The sequence below is a fragment of the Uloborus diversus genome, chromosome 10, assembly GCF_026930045.1.
Source record: "Uloborus diversus isolate 005 chromosome 10, Udiv.v.3.1, whole genome shotgun sequence".
Taxonomy (NCBI): domain Eukaryota; kingdom Metazoa; phylum Arthropoda; class Arachnida; order Araneae; family Uloboridae; genus Uloborus; species Uloborus diversus.
In genome coordinates this window covers 108,212,497-108,226,634 of record NC_072740.1, presented here as the reverse complement: position 1 = coordinate 108,226,634, position 14,138 = coordinate 108,212,497, and the positions used below count along the sequence as shown (strand labels likewise).

Sequence of the window (14,138 nt, the reverse complement as noted above, 5' to 3'; positions counted from 1 at the left end):
TTCCGGCAGAGCTAGCTTTTTTTTTTCTTTCCTTTTTTTTGTTTTATTTAGGGATTGCATTTATTTCTTTTTCCGTTCCCCCCCCCCCCCCAAGCTGGAACGTTTTGCTGTATATATATTACGTTACATTTCATAGTTATGCACAATTAATTCAATAACAACAGAGATTTTTTTTTCTTTGTCAAACGCTACTTTTTGCACACTATGGGGAATTTTGAAGATAACTTTTTTTCTTTTTTTGCTCTACTTAAATAAAAAAAGGTGGTTTTTTTTTTGAGTGATCTTTGTTTTTATTTGGAAATGGGCGGGGAGGTTAAAATAAATAGAGATGGATAAGAAAATTTAGAGACAGATCGTAAAGGTAGATAGCCGCCGAAGGCGGCAATCTTGGCATAAAAATGTGAATGGCACAACAAAAGATAGAGATATATTGATTAATACTGCTGCCAAATTTATTTAAACAGCCGCCGAAGGCGGCAAACTTGAAGTAAAAATTTAAATGACAAGTTAGCCAAACAGCCGCCGTAGGTGGCTGCTTGCATAGAAAGGCGAATGGCGTAACAAAGCGGACCGGCTGGTCGCCGCAGGCGGCTAGTAATTAATAAATAAAACTGTGGGCAAAACATCTAAAAAAGAAAGTGAGCGTATTTTCACACTGGTATAGCTTATTATATTGTTCACAAGAGTGAGATGCGTGCTTTTATGCGACTTATAACAATTCAAAGCTTTTCTTACAAAGATACTCATTTTTTACAGGGAAATTATCGGAAACCTAGAAATTCCGGAACGAACTCTGGAAATAAGCCTTGATTTTTCGGAATTTTCTTATAGTACTGATATACTCACAGGTATTTACGGAAATGCAAAATTTTAAATTTAGGCTACCTGTAAATGAACATGTGATGCTGCAACACATTTACGATGCTCAATCTGCTAGAAACTTCGATTCCAGGTACTAAATTCTTCAATACGCGCAGATGTCAGCATTTTAGAGAGGACGTGTAGTTGAGAAGAGACGGGTCTACAATAATCGATATGGATCAAAGAATAACTCCATAGCTAGATAGGTGTGATACCGTGCGGATGCCATTTATTAGACGGTGTTGGCAAAAATGTACGAACCTATGGCCGTACACTGCGTCAAGAAGGAACCGACTACCTTTAACCCCTGTAGTCCCACATTCAACCAGGAATAATGTAACCCCTGAAGTAGAATTGTCCTCAATGAGGAGTGTGACTTTGAATTGAGCCTCGATTATCAACCAGCCCCGGCTCCTGGGGTAGGCGACCTAGGCGGCCGCCTAGGGCGGCAGACTTTAGGGGTAGCAAATTTCGAAGTTGAAATACATTTTTTTTAAGTATGAATATCTGTTTCAGCGATATAAGATTCACAGCTTCAATGCTAAAAAAATACTTTAGAGTGTGAACCAGCGCTTGGATATGCAAGACATAGTTCGGAATCAAGTTAGAAATTAAATTTAATTTTAGAGGCGAGAAATTGCGTAATTTAAAAATTCTTTGAAAATATTAATATATGCTTCAATGCCATAAGATGCACTACTTTAATGCTAAAAAAGATAATTTAAAATGTGTACCAGTGCTTGGATATGCAAAACCCAGTTTGGAATTTAACTAGAAATCACTTTAATTTTAAGAGAACTTCACTATTATTTTTATTTTGTAAAAAAAATATTATTTTATATTATTATTATAGTCATTATTATTCACTCAGAGGGGGGGGGGGGGGGTCGATATCGCCTAGTGCGGCAAAACTACTAGAGCCGGCCCTGTTATCAACGAAAACGCGTCTGCAGTTCAGCGCACCAAACGGTCGCGGGGAGACACCAACCTAAATATTGCCCACCGTCCCCATATACGCCCCAACAACCGGCATGATGGTCTGGGATTAGAATTCATATCGTAATAGGACCATTTTGCTCGTCGTCCAGGGAATCCCTCCAACCCAGCGACACGTCTATAATATTAAAGTTTATTTCTCTTCATAGCACATTCCCATTCACCGATATTTCAGCAAGATAATCCCCAACCTTCATGCTGCAATAATTTCTACTACTTGTCCTCGTGCCTAACACTTCCTTGATCAGTACGGTTGCCGCATCTTTATCTCATTGAGAATGTTGGGAGTATTAGGCAAGGCCGTTCCCTCCAATCAGGGCCCGATAAAGGAATAAAGCTAAAGTGATGTCCAGATCCAGGGTCCAGGTAAAATTTTGTGCCTCACTCAAAAGAAAATGCAACATTTTAAAGTAGTAGTTTCCAAAAAACGGTAGAAAGAAAGAACTTTATTCTATTTTGGTGCTACTAAAACTGTAAGTCCATGTCCACAGACCTGCGGGACCGTATGTTAATCAGGACCTGCCTCTAATGTGCTCAGGATCTTTTCGTTCGAATGCGTCAACAAGACAGAATTTATCAAATTTTAAGGGGGTCCGGGACACAAAAATCCTCAAATTTTGCAATTTTTTTTTATAATTTGAAAAATTGCTCCGTTTTTTTCTGCTTAAGAGGACGTTTGAATCTTGTTTCTACCTTAAATAGAACGAAAGTTATAGTTATTTTTGTTGCATGCATCTAACGACTGTGTACATAACTTTAAAACTTTAAACGCGTTTTTCTCCATGATGCAATTTTTCCCGATTTCTTGCATTCAAACTCTTATAAGTCAGGAACCGATAGAGATAAAGTAATGAAACTTGGAGCATATCTTTTTCAAGCAATTTACTTTAATTTTTATTCGGCGAATTTGAAAAAAATGTTTACTGCAAAAATTATGATTTTTTTAAAAAAAAGTATCTTCGAAATTTTCGAAATTTTTCTTCAAATATTTTTTATTTTTATTGAATCAATATTTTTAAAATCGCCGAATAAAAATTAAAGCCTAGATATTTGTGCATACTTTTTTGAAAAAAAATTGAAAATTGACCAACAATATTTTGAGTTATAGCAATTTAAAGCAACCCCATTTTTTTGGAAAAAACTAATTAAATTTAAATAAAAATATTTTTTTTTTTCATATTTATGTTATGATTTTGCTTATTAAATAAATGATGAATCAGTTCAAAAAAATTCAAAACTCTAAAGTACATAATAAAAAATTTTTCAAAATGTGTCCCGGACCCCCTTAATTGATTCATACCCCAAAAAGGAAACATTATTCAAAATCAAGACATATCTCAGCTATGCACAGTTTGTAAGATGAGTGAAAACATAGGACACTTAGGTTTTTTAGTGCCAAAAATAAACCAACCACTCTAAAAACGGGTAGCGATGGCGCACCCCCTCCCTGAAAACTACGGAGTGCACCCAAGAACGAGACTCCTTCCCCCTCTTTCACTCTCTCCGAAAAAGAAAAATACTTTTAAAAACAGCCCCTCACCCTAACAATTTCAATGGTGCAATCTGCTCCATGAACCTTCCCTTCTAAAGATTAGAAGCACCCCCAAGGAAAGGAATATTCGTCTGTCGGAATTCTTTAAACCTTCTACATTTAAGAAACAGAAGTAAGGTCGGCTTCTGGTATTCCTGCTCTAATGCATTATCTTTCTCGTGCTGGCGGAAATAAGCGTATTTGGGAAATAGGAGGTTCTTAATCATGCGCGTCGTTTTGAATTTTACCAAAGAGGGGCAATGGGTCTACTCAGTGCTAAGTTTATAGAGAAGTATTAAAAACACTAGTGAGTAAAAACTTTAATTTTCAAAGCCAGAGAGGGACCCCAGGCTTTAAAATAAGTCATTCCCCCCTCCCCCTTAAATTTACTGGCCTATTCTTATTCTTTCAACATTGTAATTTACACTCGGTGCTGCCACTCGAGTTTTTGATGTCGAGTCTGCAAACTGTGTACCACGCTCTGTTGCATAATGACAATATCAAGTTATTAATACTGCCCATATTATGAAATAATTTACAGCGCAAAGAAGGGGAAGTATGGAGCGAGGGATGCGGAGTGGAACCCTTCTCCTCCAGCAAATACTCTAGGCCACTGAGACCTCTTTCATACCTTGCTCTTTCAACACATTTTACTAATGCATTGTTAAAGCTTGGATTGAAAATATGAGCAGTAAGGTGCGGCCCTTTTAATTTTGAGAACTCGTGTTCTTCAAAAAAAATTTTCAGAACTTCCTTGGCTTGCGTTCGTTTATTGATCGGTAGCTACCGGTCGAGAGCTGCGAACGTAGCCTAAGTTACATTATAATGATCATTTTCCAGTTCATGCTCTCCTGATAACTTAAGAAGTCCTTTTTTTTACTAAATGTACACGTCTATTGTCATTAAATGTAAATGTCGTGAGCGTATTTTTCTGTTCGATACGTCCATGTAGAACAGAGTGTTTTTGCTATTTCACACATATTGGAAAGGAGAAACCTAGCACGTATATCTCTTTATCTCTTCAGTGCATTTGCGTAAAATGTAATGTAGTGTAGTATTGAATGTGGTTGAGTTTAATTCGGCAAATTTATCACAAATAATCCTAATCAAGAAACCTGTGGAAAATCCAAATCAGGTATCCACAACTACAGACCAACTGCCAAAACACAGATTTTGAGCAAAGTAATTGCGAAAATCATCTTATACAGAATCAACAATAGAAGTAAAACCAATTTATTCCCAAACTATATTATCTATGGTTTCTTTAAAGAAAAGAGGTACAGAAGGCTTTCAGAAGAGGTACAGATCTTTTTGACCTTCATAATTTGTTTAATTTTCTCAGAGTGAAAGAAAGATTTGTTTACTCGGTTGCGATTGATATTAAAAGGGCCTACGACAATATTTGGACTCCAAAACTTATTCAAAAACTAATACATGCTAAGATTGATCACAAATTCATAAAGTGGATTCAAAATTTTCTGTTTAACACCGGAATTATGGCGATCTTTTTATACTTATAAATACGGTGGGGGTCATTTTGACTCCTGAGAAGAAATCTGCATAGTTCCCTACATAATGTTAAATGCTTGTAAAAAATAGTTTAAAATTATCATATTTATAATAAATGCAGTTTATTTTAAAATTTAGAGACTTTCCGGGCACATATTGAAATATTAAAAAAAAAAGTTTAAAATGCCCTTTCAAAAACCAGCGCTACTTCAGTTGCATTTCAGAAGCTAGAAGCCAATTTCCTTTTATGTACAAAAACATTATAAATGCTTCAAGTTAAAATATATGTTCTAAGAACTTAAAATATGTTCTAAGAGACATTTTTGAGTTTCTGCTCCGTTTCAGCACCAGTTAGTGTATTCGCAGTTCTTTTTTTTCTCAAAAGAGTCAAAATGACACCTGTCCGCAATTTTAATTGTAACCCTTTAGTTTGGGTTTAAAAGAATTACAATTTTCTTGAAAACTTTTTATTATTATACACAGCAAAACACAGTATTGGAACAAGGAAACCTCCGAAAGCATTACCATTAATCACAGAATAGGTTAGGGGGCTATTCTTTCAGCTTTCCTTTTTAATTGTTTCAATTCTGACATTGGTGATTACAATTAAAACAGAGGAATTTTTGCTATGCTGATTATATAACGATAATTATGTCTGGGAAAAATAAAAAAGAAGTAGAAGAGGAACTAAATAAAAAGTTGGTTTATAAAGAACAATGGAGCAAAGAAAATAAAATTACAATAACGACTGAGAAAACAGTGTTGATAGACTTTTGTCTGAAAGAGAAAAAAAACTCTAATAATTTTTACTCACAGGGATCTAACATAAAATGAACCACAAATCATAAAATCCGGGGAGTTAATTTTCAAAATAATTTAAAATGGAATGAACATAAAATATCTAAATGGTAAAATGAGCAAAATGTTGCAAATAATAAATTGGCTATTGTTCAGTCAATTTATATTCAATCTGGCGCTAGCTATGTTAACACACTCAGAGTCATAAAACAAACTATGATTGCCAAGGCAGATTGCGGAAGTATAATAAGAGTAAATAAAAGATGCTAAATTAAATCAAACACATAGAGGTAATCAAAAACAAAGCTACTCAAAAAGCCTTAGGTGTTAACACCTAACAAGCTCCAAACAATTTAATAAGGTATATTACTTAAACGGAAAATATTACATTAAGTTTCTCAGTAAGCAAAACTTCAAAAAGAACAAAAACTAAATCTCCTTGAACAAAAGAATCTAAAAAAGTTAACCATACATGACAGAAATATTCAGACCTAGAAAGAATTCAAAATGAAACTGAAATTACTGAAAATTGGACATGCAAGGAAACTATAAAGACGGATTTTGAAACTAATAATATTGATTTCGTTCTGGAAGAGGAAGATTTTCAAAACTCAACACTGGACTTCATCATAGACTCAGATTACCAAATCTGGGCCACTGATGGGTCAAAACCAAACAACATGGCCTTTTCTAAATATAACAAAAGTGAAGGAATTGAGAGGAAATTAAAAATGCTGTTGTTCTGCTCGGTTTATACGGTTGAACTTACAGTTATTTGGTCTACAAAAAATTCCTAATTAAATGAGAATCCCCGGTGATGATTATCGGACTCTCAGTGCATTAGCAGCCTTAAAAGGAAAAAATAGAAACGATGAGTTATTAGTTTACAATACGAGATATCATATATCTAAAATTTCAAAGAAGACCAATGTTAAAATTTTCTGAGTACCAAGACACAAATGGCTTTCGGACAATGAAGAAGCAGATAATTTAGCAAAACATGCTGAATCCTACTCCGAAACACCTATGATACCAATCAGTACCTGAAAATATGTACAGTGGCTCCCAAAAGTGTTCGTACACCTACGATTTTCAATGAAATAGGCCATTATCCATTGGTTAGAATTAATATTTCGGAATAGGTATTTTATTATAAGATCTATGATCTATATTTAACAAAACTACATGAAAATTTTTAATAAAACATTAAAACATAATTTTTAAAAAATCAAAAACCAAAAATTGCCGGAAATTTTATCTCACAAAAGTCTTCGTACACTTTGAAAAAATGTCAAAAAATTAGTAAATAATCTAACTTTTTACAAAGTTATTATTTAGTAGAACATCATGTAGTATCGACAAGAGCTTTTAAACGTCTGGGAATAGATTTCATTGTTTTTTCTTTCTTTTTTTGCGTAATTTCTGATTAAGTGTTCAACCCCAGTTTGAGTCTTACTGTTTCTAGCTCTATTTTCGTTTCAAAGCTGTATTTCGTAATCTAGCCCCCAGATATATCTAAATATGTTACATTAAGAGGCCGCATCAGACAGATTCCCGGTTTTCGAATCCCTATGTTAACCTACGGGGCAGAATGTCTTCTCATTCTTGCGATAGCTCATCGGGAAATTGAGATTTTCAAACTTTTCTTTTTTTGACTTAATCTGTGACGACTATAGAGTGCTTCTATTTTTGCGGTTTTTCATTAAAATAATTAAAAAATTTTTTATACAAACTTGAAGTTGAACTTTGAGAAAAGGTGAATTTTTGACGAACCAGGAGGAGTATTCGGATTTTTAAAAAAATAGAAGCATAGCGTATAATCTCAGCTTTCTAAAGATGTTAAAATATTTTCGATAGCTTTAATAGAACAACAGTAATCAAATAAATGGTGAGCCTATTCCAATTCACAAACTAAAAATTTCCTTCCCCCTTTACGAAGGTACGAGATTCGCCTCTACGCAAGTGATTTATGGCCTTTTCGGGGAAACGGTCAGCACCCCACTTGTGGGCGTGTTTCTTCTCCACCTGCTTCTCCACAGATCGACTGTCCTAAAGAGCTGTCTGGAAAGATTTTTTCCTTCGCTTGAGAATTGCGAGGAAAAAACCTGGCAAAAATGACGCTCTTACATAAATTTAATTTTGCTTATTTTTTAATAAATAATTGCGGGGTTTTTTTTTGTAAAATTATGTATATAAACACAAAATTTAAGCTTTAAAAGTATTTACATCACGATTTAAATGCAGTTGCAAATCTTCGGGGGGGGGGGGGGGGGGAGAGATTGAGAGTTTACGTGCTTCTCTCGAAGGGATAAAATTAATTGAACTCACCCATTAAATAATTTTCAATTAATTTTGTCACAATGTAACTATATATTTTTTTAAATTATTACATTATATAAAAAGGAAAGAATATTTGAATATACCTAGAAGAAAATTTGAACTTACCCTTATCACTTTTATTTGCTTTTCGAGTATTATTGGAATTTAAGGATAGTAAGAAAAAAGATATGTAACTCAATGGTTTTAAACCCAAGGGTTATATATTATCGCGATTTGTCTATTACTTCTTTTTTCATTGAATTAGTAATTAACATTAAAAAAAATACATATGTATATGCTTACCTAGAAGAGTTATGGCGGGTCAGAAAGCAAATCATAAGTTTATGATCAGTAGCGGATTTTAGGGGTGCCCCCCCCCCCCTCCAAAGGGATGAATTAATTTAACTATTTTATTAATTATTTTTAATTGAATTCTTTTTTGCATTTTTTATATAGGTTATTGACACAAAACACACACAGCATATTTCGAATAAAAGCATTCTTGTTTGCTAAAGAAGTAATACTAGAGTCAGAGGTCCAGAGTGGCAGAATACATTTAACTCACTGGTTTCGAATTCTAGGGAATGTTTATCACCATTCATCTACTAATTCTTCTTTTATGGAATCAATAATTAACATTAAAAAAAATGTGCAGGTTCGCCTAAAAAAGTCATTTTGATCCAGGCAGTTATTTGCCAAATAATAGATTTCATTTTCAGCTCATAAAAAATGCAAAATGATAGAAATCACATGATGGTAGTTTCTTGGAAAAATCATGATTATTAATGGAAACGGCATGTAGAATACAATATGTTATCTCAACTGTGTCATGACTTTAAAAACAATCAGTAACTGCTTTGAAATTCATACAGAAATAGTTTCTGAATTCTTCAATAAAACTTATGTTTTATGAAGTTATGATTTTCTTACTAAAATAATATTTTGTAGTTAAAATATAAATTAATTTATAAAACTCAAATGAGAGATGGGTTTATTTAATAACATTTCCCTCAATGTTCCTAATTAAAACCGCTCATTGTATAGCATCTCGGTGATATTAAATTGGGTTTAGTATTTAATTGGCTTGAAACGTTGAAGATGTTTTCCGTCCACATTCAAAATATATTAGTGCATAATATTCCTATATTTAGAAGTAGATTCATTGACCGCAAAACCATTAAAAATAAAGTCATCAAAACTCTGTTGTTAAACATCGAAAAGGCGGGGGGAGGGGATTCAATTTTCGGGTCTCCTCCAAAAGATTTTTCTGTATCCGCCCCTGTTTATGATGGCATCTTTTTCAGCTTATACGAAACAGCATGGTAAATTAGAGTGGTCCAAAATAAGCCTTTTTATTATTTTTTATTTTATTGGTTTTACTCTCCCATTTGGTTTCACCTATGTAAAAAATAATGATTGTGAAGTTTGAGCACATAATTTTAACATTTAGAGAGAGGTTTCTTAACAGCCTCGAAGTTCTGCGTTTTCCCATCTTATGCTACGAATGTAGGTAGAAATAAAACGGATGCTAGGAAAGGTATGTAATTTCATTTCATGCAAATACACAAAACTTTCCAATCTTTAAAAATCCAAACTTCAGATAAAACGTAATAAACTGGAGTTATAATAAGCGAGCTTGGGCCACAGGGGACATTTTTTTGCAATTGTTTTCAGAAGTGTTTCCAGAAATAAAGTTATTAAACTCATACTTCATATTGAAATAAAAAATATTTTTGATGATTTTTTGATCTCTTATGGCAGTGGTGCCAAACATTTTTCTACTTGAGACCACACCTCATATTAAAATGATTCTAGCGGTTCAGAAAAATAACTAAAATTTGAAAATGTTCAACATTTTTTTTAATTACATGTGAAAACGAGAAAAAAGGAATGAAAATTAAAAACCAATGATTGATGTAATCATTACTTGATGCATCTTTTTTTTAATTGCATCAGTTTATCAGAAACCAATTCTGAATATTTAGCTCAATTTTTGACGTTCTCATTAAACGTGCTTTTCGATTTGTTGAGTTTAAAGAAGACCACGGGCCACACGTATCAACTTCACAGATCGTATGTGTCCCTCGAGCCGCAGGTTGGGTGCCACTGTTCTTATGGTATAACTTTTACACTGTTTCGATTCATTAGTATTCTTTTCGTGAAACATTTAGCGTAAACAAAAAATCTGAAAAGAAAACCTGAAATTTATTCAAAACTCTTGCTTTTAAAAACATACATAAATCAACTACTACGCACAAATTCGAAAAGAGAAAAAAAGGACATTGAAAAAAAAAAGGTAAGTAATGATTCAAGATTGCAATCTTTGATTAAAAAACTTCAGAAACAAATTTTATTTTATTTTTCGAACGCTTTACTAATTCTAAAATTTACCCTATGAATTAAAACAGTATGTTTCAAGTCTGAAAAATACGTTCCCTGATAATTCGATAAGTGGCGCGTGTGGGGGGGGGGGGAAGGATTCTGTCATTCCCATACAGCTTGACAAATATGGAAATTAATGCGGAAAAATTTTCATAATCATTCTTTTTCCGTTACTTTTATTTCGATTCACGTTTCTACAAATGAATTTATAATTTATCATACCAGTGTGTTTAATTAAATCAGGATAAATTTAATTGATTATTAAATTTACTGACTTCTGGTTAGAAAGTTAACGATGGTGTCGCAGCGGCCAATGAAGTTCTTAAACGTAATTTTCATAATCGACTTTTAAAATGTGAAGCAGAGGCTGAAATAGATCAAATGCTACAGAATATAGATTGCAAAAGATTAAAATAATCTTACTACCATTATATATGCGAAAGTTTGTCTGTATGGATGTATGGATGTATGGATGTTTGTTACTCTTTCACGCAAAAACTACTAAATAGATTTTGATAAAACTTCACAATAATATAGCTTATGCATCAGAATAACACATAGGGTAGTTTTCGTCCCATTGTGGGGGGCAAAACCCCCTTTGGGAGGCAATAAAACACAATTTTAGTATAAATTCTCTAATATGGGGATGAAAAAATACTTGCACATATTAACATTATATGTCCATCGAAAGCTCTGATTTTTCTGCTGAAGATGGCACCTTTTCGAAATTTCTAAGTAGAATAAAAAACGAGTTATGAGTTTTTTAGTTCCATGTTCGAAGGCTTTCCTTAACTCAATACAATATTTAGTGTATCATCTCAACTCCCTGTCGATAGCGACTATTGTATTGTTGACTATCTTTGCTTTTCGTGACTGTTCAAGGCTTTTCTCAAGTCAAATCTTGAAGTAAGATTTTTGCACAAGATTGGCAAATAATACATGGATTTGGCTGATTTTTTTTCCCATTTTAATGCAACTTTGAGGCAATTAATGGTTTTTTTTTTATTTATTTGTATTGACTGGGTATATTTAATCGATCAGCTGGAATCTAGCCAAACTTTTTTTGTGGAATCATTTCAATAGCTAAGGCATTTGGCATTTTTTTCAACTGTCGCTGTTTTTGAAGCTAAAGACTACGCAGTACTGTGTTTCTCGGTTTTCACCATGTAACCGAATATCACCATTTCTTTAATATTTCTTTAAATTTGTTAACACGTAAAATAATTCGCCAACTAATTCGCAAATTCATAAACAGCGCAAAAACTTCCATTACTTTATCTTTGCACACAATTTCATACAATTGCCAAATTTTTACTGTTTATTGGAAACATTTCGGGTAGCATCATTGTTGATCCCATTTTGGGACGATTTCTACGGTAAGAAGTTATACATTATACAATAATTTAGATTGCCGGTGTAGCGCTGGATATTATGCATTTGATGGAGATCGGGATTATAAGGGAACTGTTTCACTTATTTAAGAATAGTTGACCTCACTCGAATAGGTTTTGTTTTGGAAATTACCCATGACTTCTTTGCAACTCCTGAACGTTTTCGTGATTTATTTTTTGTGATTTTTGGGTGTCTTCTCAGTTTTGCCGACATTTCATTTACTCCCCTTCCCCCTAATTTTCAGTTTTAATCATACCTTTTGATACATTTAAGGGGACAGACAATTTGAAATGTCGACGAAACTAGAGACAAACAATTTTTTGGTAACTATTTGACCTCTGCCTGTAATGACCATTAACTTAAATCAATTGAAAAAAAACTACATCAACGTGAGCGAAGCCGCGGGTAAGAGCTAGTACTGGAATATAACTGTTTTCAATAGTAAGTTTTGCTTTTATTCGAAAATATCATTTCAAGTCTAAGTCGTTTCTTTAAAATTGGGAGGGGGGTGGGGGCCTTGTTTTGGCACATTCCTCAAATTTTGAATAATTGTTTCATTTTGGTGAGTTCAGCCAGACTGCAGGAATTTCGCGCCCATTTGCCTGGTGCTGGCGGTAATGATGCGGTAATATTTGATGAACAAGAGCGCCAAATTCGAATCGCAACGTGATCCATAATTTGTTTTATCAATCCTGCAAATGCTTTTGATTTGCAGATTGATAATGCTGCGTTTCGAAGGAAAACGAAATGTTAATGATCCTACTGCATATCCTTCTTGTGCATAAAAAGTAGCATGTGAAAGCATTTTAATAAATCAAATTTAGAAAACAAATAACGAATATAAAATTAACAAAATTTCGAGTTACAGTGCATAAGGAAAGGAAATTTAGGCACAAAACACCGTAAAAGAGTCAACGCAAAAATTGTATGTGGTCATCCAATACTATACACGGACCCTCTTCCCCTGCCAATAAATTTTGAGCGGTGACAGCATAGAGGGGAAGACGTCCCCCAAAACCTGTCAGCCGCTCCACGTAGAGGGGAAGGGAAACGCTACAGCTTTCTCTCTCTCTCTTCCGAAAGCTAGAAATTTTCTGTCTGATGAGTCCTCTTAAGTTCAAATCTGGAGATTGAAGGGGTATTTCTAAGCTTAAGGACAATTTTTGAGGCACCAAACGCAAACGTGTGCTTCTTATCGTTATCTCGATAAAAAACAAAGTTGTTTCCGATTACCAAATTTTGGGCTAATAGTTTAAAATTGCTTTTTAAAATATTTAAATGAACAGCATGATTCATTATTTAATCAAAAAATTCCAAATTTCCAAGTCCTGATGCTGTAATACGCCCTCACACTAAAACACTTTCACCGTCCTGATTAACTGATCCAACTAAGTTCTTCAGATTAAATTCCTTAAAATTTTATTTACAATTATACAACAATTTAACCCAAAATGTTAAATTTATTTTCATCTATAAGTAAGACGTTGTTCCAAAACGTTTTGAGCTTATTTATCATTGATTTTGCGACGGAAAGCGTAAGCTTACTGTTATTCGCACGAACAAGAAAATTTCTACAGGAAGAGGTCTCATTTAATCCATTTAATCAGAGAACTTGGCGAACAATTTTAGGTGAAAATTCAACGTAAAATGTTTCATTCGATTCTGCAGAAACTTTTTCAGCACTCAAATAGGTATTTTTCATAATTTTTTTAACTGTAAACCTCCGATCACGCATTGTTAACTTGCCCAGTTGACCTTTTCTTACCGTGTTTTCGATCCTATTCTTGTCTTTAAAGCATTTTATCAAGCACTTCACTATAGAATGGTATAAATTACCTAATTTAGAGACATTTAAAACCAATTTACCGCTACTGTGAGTAAACAATTCAAATTTCGAATGGTTTTTGTGGTGTTTTTCAAATACCAGTCATTTTAAAGTAATAAGCACAATATTAAGGAATAAATAAACAAAAAATTAAAGCCAAATGACTTTTAAGGGTCAACACAATGCAAAAATAATAAAAAAAATGACATATGACAGTTTTAATCATGAATTTATTCGAAAAAATTTGAGTGTATACGACGACTTTTGTGGCGTATTATTTCTCCGTCTCTTCATTTTTTGACAAATTTCAAAAATAAAATCTGGCAATATTTTGAAAAAAACTACTGAGTTTTATTCCGAATGGCATAAGAATGGTGTGAAAAAAAATTGGACTTCATATTCAAATTCAGTTTTGCGTTATTTTGGTTTTACTACAAAATTTCAAGGTGTACGAACACTTTTGGGAGCCACTGTATGTAGCTATATGAAAAGAGAGGAACAAAGAAATGTTGAATTTTTGAGAGA

At 33.4% G+C, this 14,138-nt stretch overlaps 1 protein-coding gene across 1 annotated transcript in view; it reads left to right on the top strand.

The window, feature by feature from the left end:
• The first annotated feature begins 4,448 nt into the window (after window positions 1-4,448).
• Window positions 4,449-14,138, top strand: part of LOC129231247 (coiled-coil domain-containing protein 134-like) — a 41,891-nt gene continuing 32,201 nt past the window's right edge. Inside the window, exon 1 of the mRNA XM_054865525.1 lies at window positions 4,449-4,687. The gene's annotated coding sequence lies outside the window, so the exon portion shown is untranslated. The remainder of the gene's footprint in view (window positions 4,688-14,138) is intronic.